The 13,276-nt window shown below is 44.6% G+C and overlaps 1 long non-coding RNA gene across 1 annotated transcript in view; it reads right to left on the bottom strand.

Moving 5' to 3' along the window:
- The window catches only part of LOC102396509, a 31,428-nt gene extending 25,437 nt beyond the window's left edge, over positions 1 to 5,991 (bottom strand). Inside the window, exon 1 of the long non-coding RNA XR_006544627.2 lies at positions 5,560 to 5,991. This is a non-coding gene — a long non-coding RNA (uncharacterized LOC102396509). The remainder of the gene's footprint in view (positions 1 to 5,559) is intronic.
- Between the last annotated feature and the right edge of the window lie 7,285 nt (positions 5,992 to 13,276).

The raw sequence follows: 13,276 nt of genomic DNA on the forward strand, positions 1-13,276 counted from the left end.
GTCAAGTGACCACTTCCACAGTGGTCAAGAATCCACCTGTACTGCAGATCATCAGTCCCTGGGTCAAGAAGATCCCCTGCAGAAGGAAATGGCCACCCACTCCAGTATTCTTGCCTGGGAAATCCCATGGACAAAGACGCCTCGTGGGCTACAGTCCATGGGATCGCAAAGAGTCGGACATGACTGAGCGACTGGACAGGCACACACACACAAACATACATGTATACTAAACTGCAGAACAAACTTAAAGCACTGGACAGACCCAATCCCTTCCTCTGGGGACACTCAGGGCTCCATGGAATCTTTTATTCCACTGGGTCATTAATAAGAAAGGTCTGCCACAGCAGAACCCTGCCTCTGTTGATGGGAGCTATGCATAACTAATGAAGAGGAAAACTGGAAGCCCAACTGCCTGATCAGTCTCAACATCTTTCTAACAATCTCTACATCTCCCAACCTTCATTTCCTGGATACCTTTCTTCCTTCCAAAATGAGTACTCCAAATCCACTTCAGCCCACTAACATTTTTTAAGGTTTTTAAAAATACCTTTCCATTTATTCATGTATTTTCTTTTTGGCCATGTGGCATGCAGGATCCCACTTCACTGACTATGGATCCAACCCGTGCTCCCTGCAGCAGAAGCATGGAGTGTTAACCACTGGACTTCCAGGGAAGTCCCCACTAACATTCTCAAGTCTATACTTTCTCTTCCTTTCCTCCCTATCTTATGACACTTGGTTTCACTGACAGACGTTAGGCCCAACTTCTCAGTCCCCTGTGACACTTTAAATACGACTTGCCTTGGTCTCTGACTGTGGATCCTAAGACGTCAGAGATATCCAATAACCTGGGAGATTGAAGAGTAGGTACTGTAATGGACTTCCCTGGTGGTCCAGTGGTTAAGACTCTGTGCTCCCAATGCAGGTGGCTCGGGTTGGATCTCTGGTCAAGGTACTAGATCTCATGAAAATCAAAGATCCCATGTAACACAATCAAGACCTGGCACAGCCAAATAAATAAATGTTTATTTAAAAAGAGTAGGTACTGCAAACACCCCAGAGATAGGTACTAGGTCTCTGTTTCAAATATGAAGTCATGCTGCTTCCATGACCTAGGAAGGGTTCATTACAAAATTTATTAACATCACAGAGACCATAAGAGGCAAAGCCAGGATCTGAACCCAGGTCTTTCTGCTGCCACAGCTCCAGCTGGGTCTACCATTCAGAAGCAAAGCTTCTAACAGTGACAAGGGAGTTCAGAAAGCCTAGCCAGGGGCAGAGATGCCAGCCACCTGCAGTGAGCCAAGAAAAAATAAACAAAGCACTGGATTTTCAATTCTATCCCTACTCTGTCAACACAAGGTACCTCTTGGGTGAACATTCCCTTCAGGTGTTTCCCAGCAACTCTAGAAGCATTATCATGACAATCTCCAGTTCAGAAGAGTCTTTCAGAGTTCATTTCTCCTGAATCGCACAGGAACATGAAGTATAGTTACAGGAACAAGGACAGAGGTGTGGCAGGGAAGGGAACGTGAGGAGAGGCGGGAAGTAGTAAGGAGATGACGGGTCTCGCCTTCATACACTTATTTCACTTGCTACAATAAACATGCATTAATGTGGAAAGCATCAAATAAGAAAAGTTGGCTTGTGGCAAAGACAATACTATATGTTCATCAAATCCATTTTATTATCTTCTTTCTGCATAGATATTTCCAAGTGGAAACGGCCTTTCAGTGTTTTTGCTAACTGGATTTTTTTTCAGGTTCTAAGCTTGTAAATGGCACCCCACTCCAGTACTCTTGCTTGGAAAAGCCCATGGATGGAGGAGCCTGGTAGACTGCAGTCCATGGGGTCACTAAGAGTCGGACACGACTGAGCGACTTCACTTTCACTTTTCACTTTCATGCATTGGAGAAGGAAATGGCAACCCACTCCAATGTTCTTGCCTGGAGAATCCCAGGGACGGGGGAGCCTGGTGGACTGCCGTCTATGGGGTCGCACAGAGTCGGACACGACTGAAGCGACTTAGCATAGCATAAGCTTGTAAAACGATATCTTTCTGAGTATAGTTCCTTTCCCTTCTTCTGCCTCTGAATCACCTTCCCATTCTCATTTTGATGTGGTGGGTTTGTTCCAAAGGGGAATAAATTACAGAGGAAATAGTACACGTACTTTACATTCTCATTTAAACAAGACCTAAAAAGGGGGGGAAATCTTATTAACACTTTATTCTCCCCTCAGGGACCATTCTGAATTTTACTATCCTAATATTTACTCACTGCTACAGTAAAACCTTGGATAAACCAACAGGGATGGAGTTGTTTTAGAGAGACATGTGCTTCACAGAACTGGAATTTACACATTTGGGCAATAAAATGCTGTTGACTTTTAAATGTTCTGAGGAAAATATTTATGAGCATATTGAATGAAGGATGGTGACACAGCCTGCTTTTTTTAGGTGGTTCAGGACTCACCCAAGTTCCCTAAACACACCACGCTCCCAGGAGGGGCTGGCACATTGCTGTGACCTCTGCTTAGAACAGTCCTCCCCTGCCTTTGGCTGTTTAAATCCTCTGCATCCTTAGGGTGTCAGCTCCAAGACCATTTTCCTCAGGTACACTATATCAATTTTTACCAAAATGCATGAGCTGTTCACTTAAAATGGGTGAATTTTGTCATATGTAAATTGTACCTCAATAAAGCCATGAAGAACAAAACACACTGCCCAGGAAGTGAAGCACACCAACCCTCCCCTCTTAAATGTAGCAGATTTGCAGTATGGAAATGGGGAGGGTAAGAGTCACATTGGAGAAACCTGATGAAAACTCTATGAGCCAGGACCTCCCTGGTGGTCCAGCGCCTAAGACTCCCCCCTCCAAGGCAGGGGATCTGGGTTCGAACCCTGGTCAGGGAACTATTCTTAGGGAACCCTGGTCAGGGAACTATTCACACATGTGGCAACTAAGAGTTCACATGCCTTAACTAAGACCCAGCACAACCAAATAAACAGTAAGTATTTAAAAAATTAACCCTATCACCATATACAATTATGCTTCTGTGATTTGTTCGCTATATCTTTGGCACAAGGTAAGGACCTGGTTCTTGATACGCATTTAGTAATAAACATAGAGCAAGTACAGTGTCGCAGAATGTAAGCTCCATGACAACAGAATTGTGTCTGTCCTGTTGTCCGCCGTATCCTCATCACCTAGAGGTGTCTAGAACATGGAGATGGTCAACAAAGACTCCTCCCCAAGTTAAGCCAAGGAATTCTTTCCCCAATGGTTTGTTTGAATTTGGGATAAAGACATGTTAGCTCAATCTGCCAGGTTTCTTCAGTAGAAGTCTATGGAGATATTGAAGGAAATACTGTTTCTCACCAGGTAAACAAAGAGGCACAGGGGTGTTGGCCGTAATGAGAGAAGAAAGAAGCCAACACTCAGAGTGAAGGAGGGAAAAGAGACAGAGCAAGAGGCCACCAGGATTCCCCCCAGGAATGTCCTGTCTGGTTCCCAGGCAATTGGGATCCTCTGTGTCCTGGCTGCTATGCGAAGTCCAGTGAACTTGACCATGAGATCCTGTTGCTTGATTCAACTTCACCAAAACTTTATCCATGTCATGTTTGACTTGTCTGTGTTTCTGTTATGAAAGATGTTGAATCAAATTAATGTGGGAAATATCAAAAGAAAGAAAAGAGACAATAGAGCAGAAATGGGGATCAGAAAGGGAAAGTAGAGGTTATAAAAAGGAAAGAAGAGGAAGAACTGGAGAGAAATGAAAATGGCCTGATGAGTACACAGAAACAAGCATGAGTTTCAAAGTGTTTTGTGAATTTATAAGAGCTGAAATTATAAAATATGCAAACAGCTCATACAATTCAATAACAAAAAAAAACAAAAAACCCAATCAAATAATGGGTAGAAGACCTAATCATTTCTCCAAAGACGAATGGCCAATAGGCACATGGAAAAGATGCTCATCATCGCTAATTACTGCTGCTGCTGCTGCTAAGTCATGTCAGTCGTGTCAGACTCTGTGCGACCCCATAGACGGCAGCCCACCAGGCTCCTCTGTCCCTGGAATTCTCCAGGCAAGAATACTGGAGTGGGTTGCCATTTCCTTCTCCTTGCTAATCACTGCTGCTTCTAAGTCGCTTTAGTCGTGATCGACTCGGTGCGACCCCATAGATGGTTGCCCACCAGTCTCTCCTGTCCTTGGGATTCTCCAGGCAAGAACACTGGAGTGGGTTGCCATTTCCTTCTCCAATGCATGAAAGTGAATGCTAATCACTAAATAAATGCAAATTAAAACTACAGCGACATACTACCTCATACCAGTCAGAATGACCATTATTAAAAATAATGAATGCTGGAGAGGATGTGGAGAAAAGGGAACCGTCCTACACTGCTATAGGAGGTGAAGTGAAAGTGTTAGTCGCTCAGCTGTGTCGATTCTTTGTGACCCCGTGGACTGTAGCTCACCAGGCTCCTCTGTTCATGCAATTCTCCAGGCAAGAATACTGGAGTTGGTAGCCATTCCCTTCTCTAGTGGATCTTCCCCACCCAGGAATCGAACCCAGGTCTCCCGCATTGCAGGCAGATTCTTTACCATCTGAGTCACCAGGTGAAGTGACTTTAAAATAATGTGGAAGTTCCTTTAAAAACCAAAAATAGAGTTGCCATATGATCAAGCAATCCCACTCCTGGCCAAATATCCAAAGAAAACTATAATTCGAAAGAAATACATGTATCCTAATGTTCACAGCAGCCCTGTTTACAATAGCCAAGACATGGACACATCCCAGATGTCCATCAACAGACAAATGGATAAAAAAGATGTGGTACATTTATACAATGGAATATTACTCAGCCATAATGCCATTTGCAGCACCATGGATGGACCTATAGATTATTATACTAAGTCAGACAGAAAGACAAATATCATATAATATCACTTATATGTTGGATCTAAAATATGATACAAATAAACTTATTTACAAAACAGAAACAGACTCACAGACATAGAAAACAAATTTATGGTTACCAAAGGGGAAAGGTGGGAGGGATAAATTAGGAGTTTAGGATCATCAAATACACACTACTGTATACAAAATAAACAACAAGGCCCTACTGTATAGCACAGGGAACTATATTCAACATCCTGTAATAAACCATAATGGAAAAGGATTTGAAAAAGTATACACATATATAAAACTGAATCACTTTGCTGTACACCTGAAATTAACACAATGTTGTAAATCAACTATGCTTCAATTTAAAAATAAATAAAAGTCAAAGTGTCGTGCATTCATTCATTCAGCAAAGATGCATTGCATGTGTCTTAAATAGTTTTGGTCATCCCTCTTTGTGACCCCATGGACTGTAACCCGCCAAACTTCTCTGTCCATGGGATTCTCCAGGCAAGAATACTGGAGTGGGTTGCCATGCCCGTCTCCAGGGGATCTTTCCAACCCAGTGATTGAACCCGAGTCTCTTATGTCTCCTGCATTGGCAGGTGGGTTCTTTACCCGGGGAGCCCAAAGATACACTAAACACTTACCATATGCCAGGTTCTACTCCAGGTGTCAGGAATACAGCACTCAACCAAAATGATAGACATGACCACTCTAAAAAGCTTGCATCCTGGTGGGGTCTGGAGGGGGGGGACAGAAGAAAGTAAGCAAACAAATAATTAAACAAGAGAGAAATCAGAGACTGGTGAGCATTCAGATAGCAATCTAAAATAGAGTGTGACTGAGAGACAACTTTATATTGGTTGATCAGGGAAAGTGAAAGTGAAAGGCACTCAGTTGCATCCGACACTTTGCAATCCCATGGACTATACAGTCCATGGAAATCTCCAGATCAGAATACTGGAGCAGGTAGCAGTTCCCTTTTCCAGGGGATCTTCCCAACCCAGGGATCAAACCCAGGTCTCCGGCCTGGCAGGCCGCTTCTTTGCTCTTCGAAGGACAAGAAGATGCAACCAGTGAAAGTGGTAGAGGGCGTGCGGGGGCAATGATCCGGCCGAGGGAGGAACCAGGGCTCTAGGGCTCCAGGGAAGCTTCTGAAGCACAGGAAGTGGGTGGCCCTGGGGGACTTTTGGTAACGTCCAGGGACATTCTGTCCTCAAAAGTGGTGGCAGGGGGTGGTGCCACCGGCGTCTGAGGGTTAGAGGTCAGGGATACTGCTGACCTACCATGCCAGGGACAAACCCACAGGCAAAGGGTTATCTAAAATGTCAGTGGTGCCAGGTGGAAAAACTCTGTCCTGAGACCATTCCAGCCTTGGCATCTTCAAGGTGTAGAAAACAAGAAGCCATGCCTGGAAAAGAAAAGAAGAGCGCACAGGGCTGTGAAATCACCCGCTTTGTACGCCTTGGTGAGAAGCTGACATCTCATTCTAAATGTGGCAAGGAGCCCACAAATGTTTTAAAACTGGGCAGTAAACATGGACTCATTTATTTTTGGAGACAATCACACCGGCTTGTGTGTGGAATGTAGGGGGAGAGGCAAGTGTGAGTGAAAGAAACCAGGTGGGTGGCTTTTAACAGTCGAGAGAAGTGATGGCAGCTTGGATGCTCATCCTGACAGAAGAGACAGGGAAGTAAAGAGCTGAGATGGATTTCAGAGGTCAGACTCATAGGTCTTGATGATAAAGTGAACTTAGAGGGTGAGGAAAAAAGGAATCCCAGATTCACCGAAGGATTCACGACCAGCTTCATGGGGGTGTGATCAGTGCCAAGAGATTCCCCACCCCATGCTGGTGGGGACCTCAGTGGAGGCTCGGGGCCACCCTGGATCCAGGTACTGGGCAGGTCCCAGCACAGAGGCTTCAGTGCACCCAGGATGGCCAGTACACTGGGGGCGGGGGCACAGCCCTGGAAGGAGGCAGAATTCACCACCCTGTTCCTGCCCATCTTCATGTAGCACCAGGTCTGGCAAATTCTATAGCTGGTCCTGCTTAAAAGCTATTTGGGGCAACCAGATGCTCAGTTAGTGTCATTTACCAAAACAGAAAAGAGCAGGGTTGGGTAAGAGGTGCAGTTTGGAACGTATTTAACCTTGAGATGCCTGTGAGAAATCACACTGACAAGACCAAGCAGGCAATTGTGTACATCTACATACAGCTCCCTACCTCCCTCCATGCTGGGCTTCCCTGGTGCCTCAGCTGGTAAAAATCCACCTGCAATGCGGGAGACCTGCGTTCAGTCCCTGGGTTAGGAAGATCCCCTGGAGAAGGGAACATCTACCCACTCCAGTATTCTGGCCTGGAGATCTCCAGGGACTGTATAGCCCATGAGGTCGCAAAGAATCGGACACAACTGAGTGACTTTCACTTTCACTTCACCTACAGCTCAGGAAAGGTATGAAGTTGTATAGAATTCATCTGCTGGTAGATAGTGTTTAAAGCCATGAGAATGATGGTGCAGCTGTTATGAAAAGCAGTAGGATGGTTCCTAACACCATTAAACACAGAATTACCAGAGAATCCAGCAATTTCATTTCTGGGCAAAAGAAGAGAAAGCAGAGACTCGGGCCCATATTTGTACACCCGTGTTCACAGCAGCATTATTCACTGTAGCTGAAATGTGGAAACAACTCAAATGGTCAAACGCCCATTTACAGATGAAGGAATAAACAGAATGTCGTGTAGACAATGTGATATTGCATGAGTGTGTGCTCTATTGTGTCCGACTCTGTGATCCCATGGACTGTAGCCCACCAGGCTCCTCTGTCAACGGGATTCTCCTGGCAAGAATACTGGAGTGGGTTACCATTTGCTCCTCCAGGGGATCTTTCCAATCCAGGGATTGAACCCATGTCTCCCGTGTTTCCTGTACTGTAGGTGGATTCTTTACTGCTGAGCCACCAGGGAAGCCCCACAATGTGATATTACTCAGTTTTTAAAGAGAAGGAAATTCTGACACATGATAAAACATGAATGAACTTTGAGGCCATTCGGCTCAGTGAAAGAAGCCAGTCACAAAAAGACAATCCTGCAGGATTCCACTTATATGAGGAACCTGGGAGAGTCAAATTCATAAAACGGTGGTTACCAGGGGCTGGGAGCAGAGCGGGATGGGGAGTCGTTACTTAATGAGTGTAGAGTCTCAGTTCTGCAAGATGAAGATGTTCTGGAGGTGGATGGTGGTGATGGCCACAAAATGTGAATGCCCTTAGTGCCACTGAGCTGAGCACCTAGAAACGACTAAAATGGTAAGTTTTGTGTTATCCATATTTTACAATTTAACAAAGAACATATCCATTATTATTCAATGCTTCCTCTATCCTCAGCATTGTTCTAAATGCTTTCCACGTTTAAAACTCATATAACCCAGACTTCCCTGGTGGTCCAGTGGTTAAGAATCTGCCTGCCAAGGCAGGGGACACGGGTTCAAGCCCCAGTCGTGGAAGATCTGTCATGCCCCAAAGCAACTAAACCCGAGTGCCACAGCTACTGAAGCCCACACTCCAGAGCCCTTGAGTCACAACTACTGAAGCCTGTGAGCCTAGAACCCATGCTCCATAACAAGAGAAGCCACTGCAATGAGAAGCCTGTCCACTGCTACCAGAGAGTAGCCCCTGTTCTTCATAGCTAGAGAAAATCTGCACGCAACAATGAAGACTCAGTGCAGCCAAAAATAAACAAATAAATAATTTAAATGTTAAAAAACCCCTCATACAACCCCTCATCACAGTCTCTAAGGCAGGTCTGACATCATCAAGCCATTTTACAAACAAGGAAACTAGTGACCAGAGATGTTAAGGAACAGGCCTAAGCTCACCCAGCTTCTAACTGGATAGGGTAGAATTTAACTCAGGTGGTCTGGTTCCAGAGCCCAGGCTTTTTTTTTTTTTTTTTTTTAACATACTGTACTACCTGCCAACAGAGATTATGTAATATGCTATAAGAATACACATTTCACAATAAAACACTAATTTTTAAAGTTAAAGGCTGAATTTACAGCCCACAAGCAGCTAGGTCCTGGCTTTTCATCATATTCCAACATCACTTCCCAGCATAGAGCCTGGCATTGCAGATGCAATGAGAAATCATCCAGAGGTGATCACTGTACCATGTCTGAGAAAACCACTCTATGACCAGAGACACTTTTAGAAGATATATACCAAAGGGTCTCCTCTGAGCGCGAAAAGGCCAGGATCCCCCACGGCCCCTTTCCTGGTCCTTAGGAGGATTCAGCCTGGACTCAGCCACCTGGGGGGCGGGAGGCCAGGAGGGCAGGACCCCAGTCCCAGGACAGGTAGGCCTGGGGGAGAGAGGTGCAGATTTTTGGCATCAGAGAGAGGCAGTTCCTGGGCTATTTTTAAGTTGCTTTGCTGTGTTATCAGTTAAACCTCTCAAGCAGAAACAACACCAAGGCCACAGAAACTCCAGGCCTGCTGCTGGGAAAAATATGGTAGTTGGACCATGATATACAAAAGTTCTCATTTATGAAGCAACGTTGGAGCTGACTGGCAGATGGTGGGTAAAAACCACTCATGTAGATTCACTCTAGAGGTCAGAATTCCCTTGCTCAGAAACATATCCCAGGGACCCCCCTGGTGATCCAGTGGCTAAGACTCTGCACTCCCAATGCAGGGGGCCCGGGTTCTATCCCTGGTCAGGGAACTGGATCCCATACGCCACAACTAAGAGTTCGCCTGCCGCAACCAAGACCCGACGCGGCCAAAAAAATAAAAATAAATAAATATTTAAAAAGAAAGAAACAAATACATCCCAGACCATCAGGAACCCATGGCCAGTGTCAGCTCTGGGTGAGCCTGAGTCACGGAAGTAGATAGAATGCAGGAAAGGGCCAGGTGACAAGGATGCAAAATGTCCTCTTGGCTCAAGTCTTAGGCGACTGGAAAAGGGTGAGCAGGCTTAGATTGATCTCAAGGTCAGACTCTCCATATTTGAATGGCTCTTTCAGACACGGGGAGGCCTAGGCCCCAGAGCAGTGAGCAGGCAGCCCCCCTCAGGTGGAATTTAAGGTGACCCATAGCCACTGCCTTTGAGTATACTCACCTCTCAGGCCCATTCATGTGGTGGGAGGGACCCTGACCTCCACTATAGGAGCTGGGTCGGATGTTCTGGGTGGGCAAGACCAGCTCTCATGACCAAGGAGGTTGCACACCAGGGAAAATGTTTCATTTAACTTATCAGAAATAGCTAAATTTATAGGAAGGGAGGCAGAGAAACTAGACTGTTCCATCATCTTCACTTCCATTCTTACCACTTTTCAAAGAAATTTCAAAAACATTTATAATAGTAAATCTCAGCACTCATTAGCTATTTTTTTTTTTAATTTAGTTTTGAAAATTTTAGCTGCGCTGGGTCTTCACTGTGGTGCTCGGGCTTTCTCTAGTTACGGCTCACGGGTTTTGTTGCTCTACGGCATGTGGGATCTGGATCAAACCTGCGTGCCCTGCATTGGAAGGCAGATTCTTAACCACTGGGCCACCAGGGAAGTCCTTCACCAGCTATGGTTTTCTCCTAAATTTTAATACTTCAGTTCTCTGATTCTTCCTCAAAGCAAGGCAAATACCAAAAGAACAAACCAACATGTTAACATCATCCCTAGGAAGTGACAACCCAATAAGCAAGAGAACACAGCCTCCCAGGGTTACTGAATTCACATCCAGAATTCCACCAAGCAGAAGAAACAAGTGGTAATATTTGGTGCATCCTTCGATGTTTTCTTAACCCCTCTTTTCCTACCTAGCAGTACATTATGTTGCTGAGAACACAGTTCACATTGAAAGCAGTCTTGCTTTTTTCTTTTACACTTGATCAGACTCATTTCCTAACATTGTTAAAAATTGTTCATCGAGGTGCTGAACAGCGGCATAATACTACAAGGAGTTTCATGCGGTCATGTATCTAACCATTTCCAATTGTAGGAAGCAACACTGAGGTCGTTTCCAGTTTTTCACAATTACAAATGACACTGACAAACATCTCTGGTTTATGTCCTAGTCTGCGTTTCCGAGCATTTTTTAGGGAAGATTCTATTAGTGAGATGACTGTCTAATGTATGTATACTAGTTCTGAAGGCTTTGGAAACACGAGAAAAGAGCTGTTTTTTCAGATTCTGTGTCTTCATGGGTCAGGCCCTCCCCCGACACTAATCCAGCATTTAGCCCTATGTTCTTACCAAGGTATCTTCGCCCCCCTCCACCACCTTTCCACCCAAGCACAATTACTACCTCCGATAATTACAGGCTGCTGTGATAGGTATGAGGAATAAAAAGGCACCAGAGCTGCTACTGGGTGAAAAAGGTGAGGAGGGGTGTAGAAATGCTTGCGTTTACGAAGCACTTTTCCTCCAAAGAGCTCAAAGGTTTTCTGAGACATGGTCTCATTAATCTCCACAGGTCTGTTATTTTTCCTTCTGATACAGGTCCAAACATAAACCCTATTTGTTGGCTTGTATTTATCCACTCACTGTGTGCCAGCTTTCATGATGTTCCTAAAGTAGCTTTTATATTTGGGACTTCTGGTTCACACGGATGACAAAAAAGCCCCATTGCTCACCCTAAGGGGAAGGACAATTGGTCTCATTTTAAGAACAAACAGCGGACTTCCCTGGTGGTTCACTGGTGAAGAATCCACCCGCCAAAGCAGGGGACACAGGTTCCATCCCTGGTCCAGGAAGATCCCATGTGCCTCGGGGCAACTAAGCCCGTGTGCCACAACTCCTGAGCCTGAGCTCTCGAGACTGTGCTCCCCAGCAAGAAAAGCCACCGCAAGGAGAAGCCAGTGCACCACGACTAAAGAGCAGCCCGCTCACAACAACGAAGACCCCGCGTAGCCAAAAATTAATAAATAAGTACATTTACATTAAAAAAAGAAAGAAAGAATGAACAGAGACAACAAGTAACCCCAGCACAGAGTGAAAGCCTGAAAGGGGGTCTGAGGGCAGAAGCCCTACATGACAACTGTATACGAGGCAGGTTGCTTTCTTGCCAAGTCGCTTGCTCATACCTTTTTGCATGAATACAGTCACAATTTCTGACTTTACAGATATCTTGGAATGAATTGTGTTAGATGGAATATTGGCTTAGCCAAAGATGTCCACCTCCTAGCCGCAGAACCTGTGAATACATTACATGGCAAAATCAGATGTGATTAAATTAAGGATCTTGAGAAAGTAAGACTATTTGGATGGCATCACTGACTCAATGGACATGAATTTGAGCAAGCTCCAGGAGATGGTGGAGGACAGGGAAGCCTGGCGTGCTGCAGTCCATGGGGTTGCAGAGTCGGACATGACTGAGTGACTGAACAAATTCTGGATAATGGGTGTAATCACAAGCATCCTTATAAGAGGGAGGCAAAACTTTTATGCATCAAAGGACACTATTGGATTGACATATATACACTACTATATAAGGAATGGGCTTCCCTGGTAGCTCAGACAGTAAAGAATATGCCTGCAATACAGGAGACCCGGGTCCCTGTATTTGATCCTTGGGAAGGCCCCCTGGAGAAAAGAATGGCTATCCACTCTAGTATTCCTGCTGGAGAATTCCATGGACAGCGGGGCCTGGTAGGCTACAGTCCACGGGGTCTCAAAGAATCAGACACAACTAAGCAACTTTGACTTCACTTCACTTCATATAAAGAATAAAGAATACATAGCACAGGCAATTCTACTCAGTGCTCTGTGGTGACCTAAATGTGAAGGAAAGCCAAAAAAGAGGGGATATATGTATAGGAATGACTGATTCACTTTGCTGTACAGCAGAAACTAACACAACACTGTAAAGCAGCTATACTCCAATGAAAACAAAATGGACACTATTAAGAGTGAAAAGACAAACCAAGAATGGAAGAATATATCAGCAAATTGTATGTCTGATAAGGGATTAATATCCAGAATGTGTAAAGAACTCCTACACCTCAACAACAAAAAGACAAACAACCCAATTAAAAATGGACTTAAATAGACATTTCTTCAAAGAAGATAAACCAATGGCCAACAAGCACATGAAAGATGTTCTCTATCATTAGTCATTAAAGAAATCAAATCCACAGCAAGAAACTATCTAACATGCACTGGGATGACTATAATCATAAAGATAGAGAATAACAAATGTTGGTGACGATGTGGAGAAATTGGAACCCCCACACACTGCTGGTGGGAATGTAAAATGGTCCAGCTACCGTGGAAAATCAGTTCGGCAGCTCCTGAGAAAACTAAATGTTGCATTTTCCTATCATCCCACAATTCCATGCTCTTGGGTTTGAAATAAAATCAAAGAAAGAAA

This window comes from Bubalus bubalis, chromosome 14 (genome assembly GCF_019923935.1).
Source record: "Bubalus bubalis isolate 160015118507 breed Murrah chromosome 14, NDDB_SH_1, whole genome shotgun sequence".
NCBI classification, from domain to species: Eukaryota; Metazoa; Chordata; class Mammalia; order Artiodactyla; family Bovidae; genus Bubalus; species Bubalus bubalis.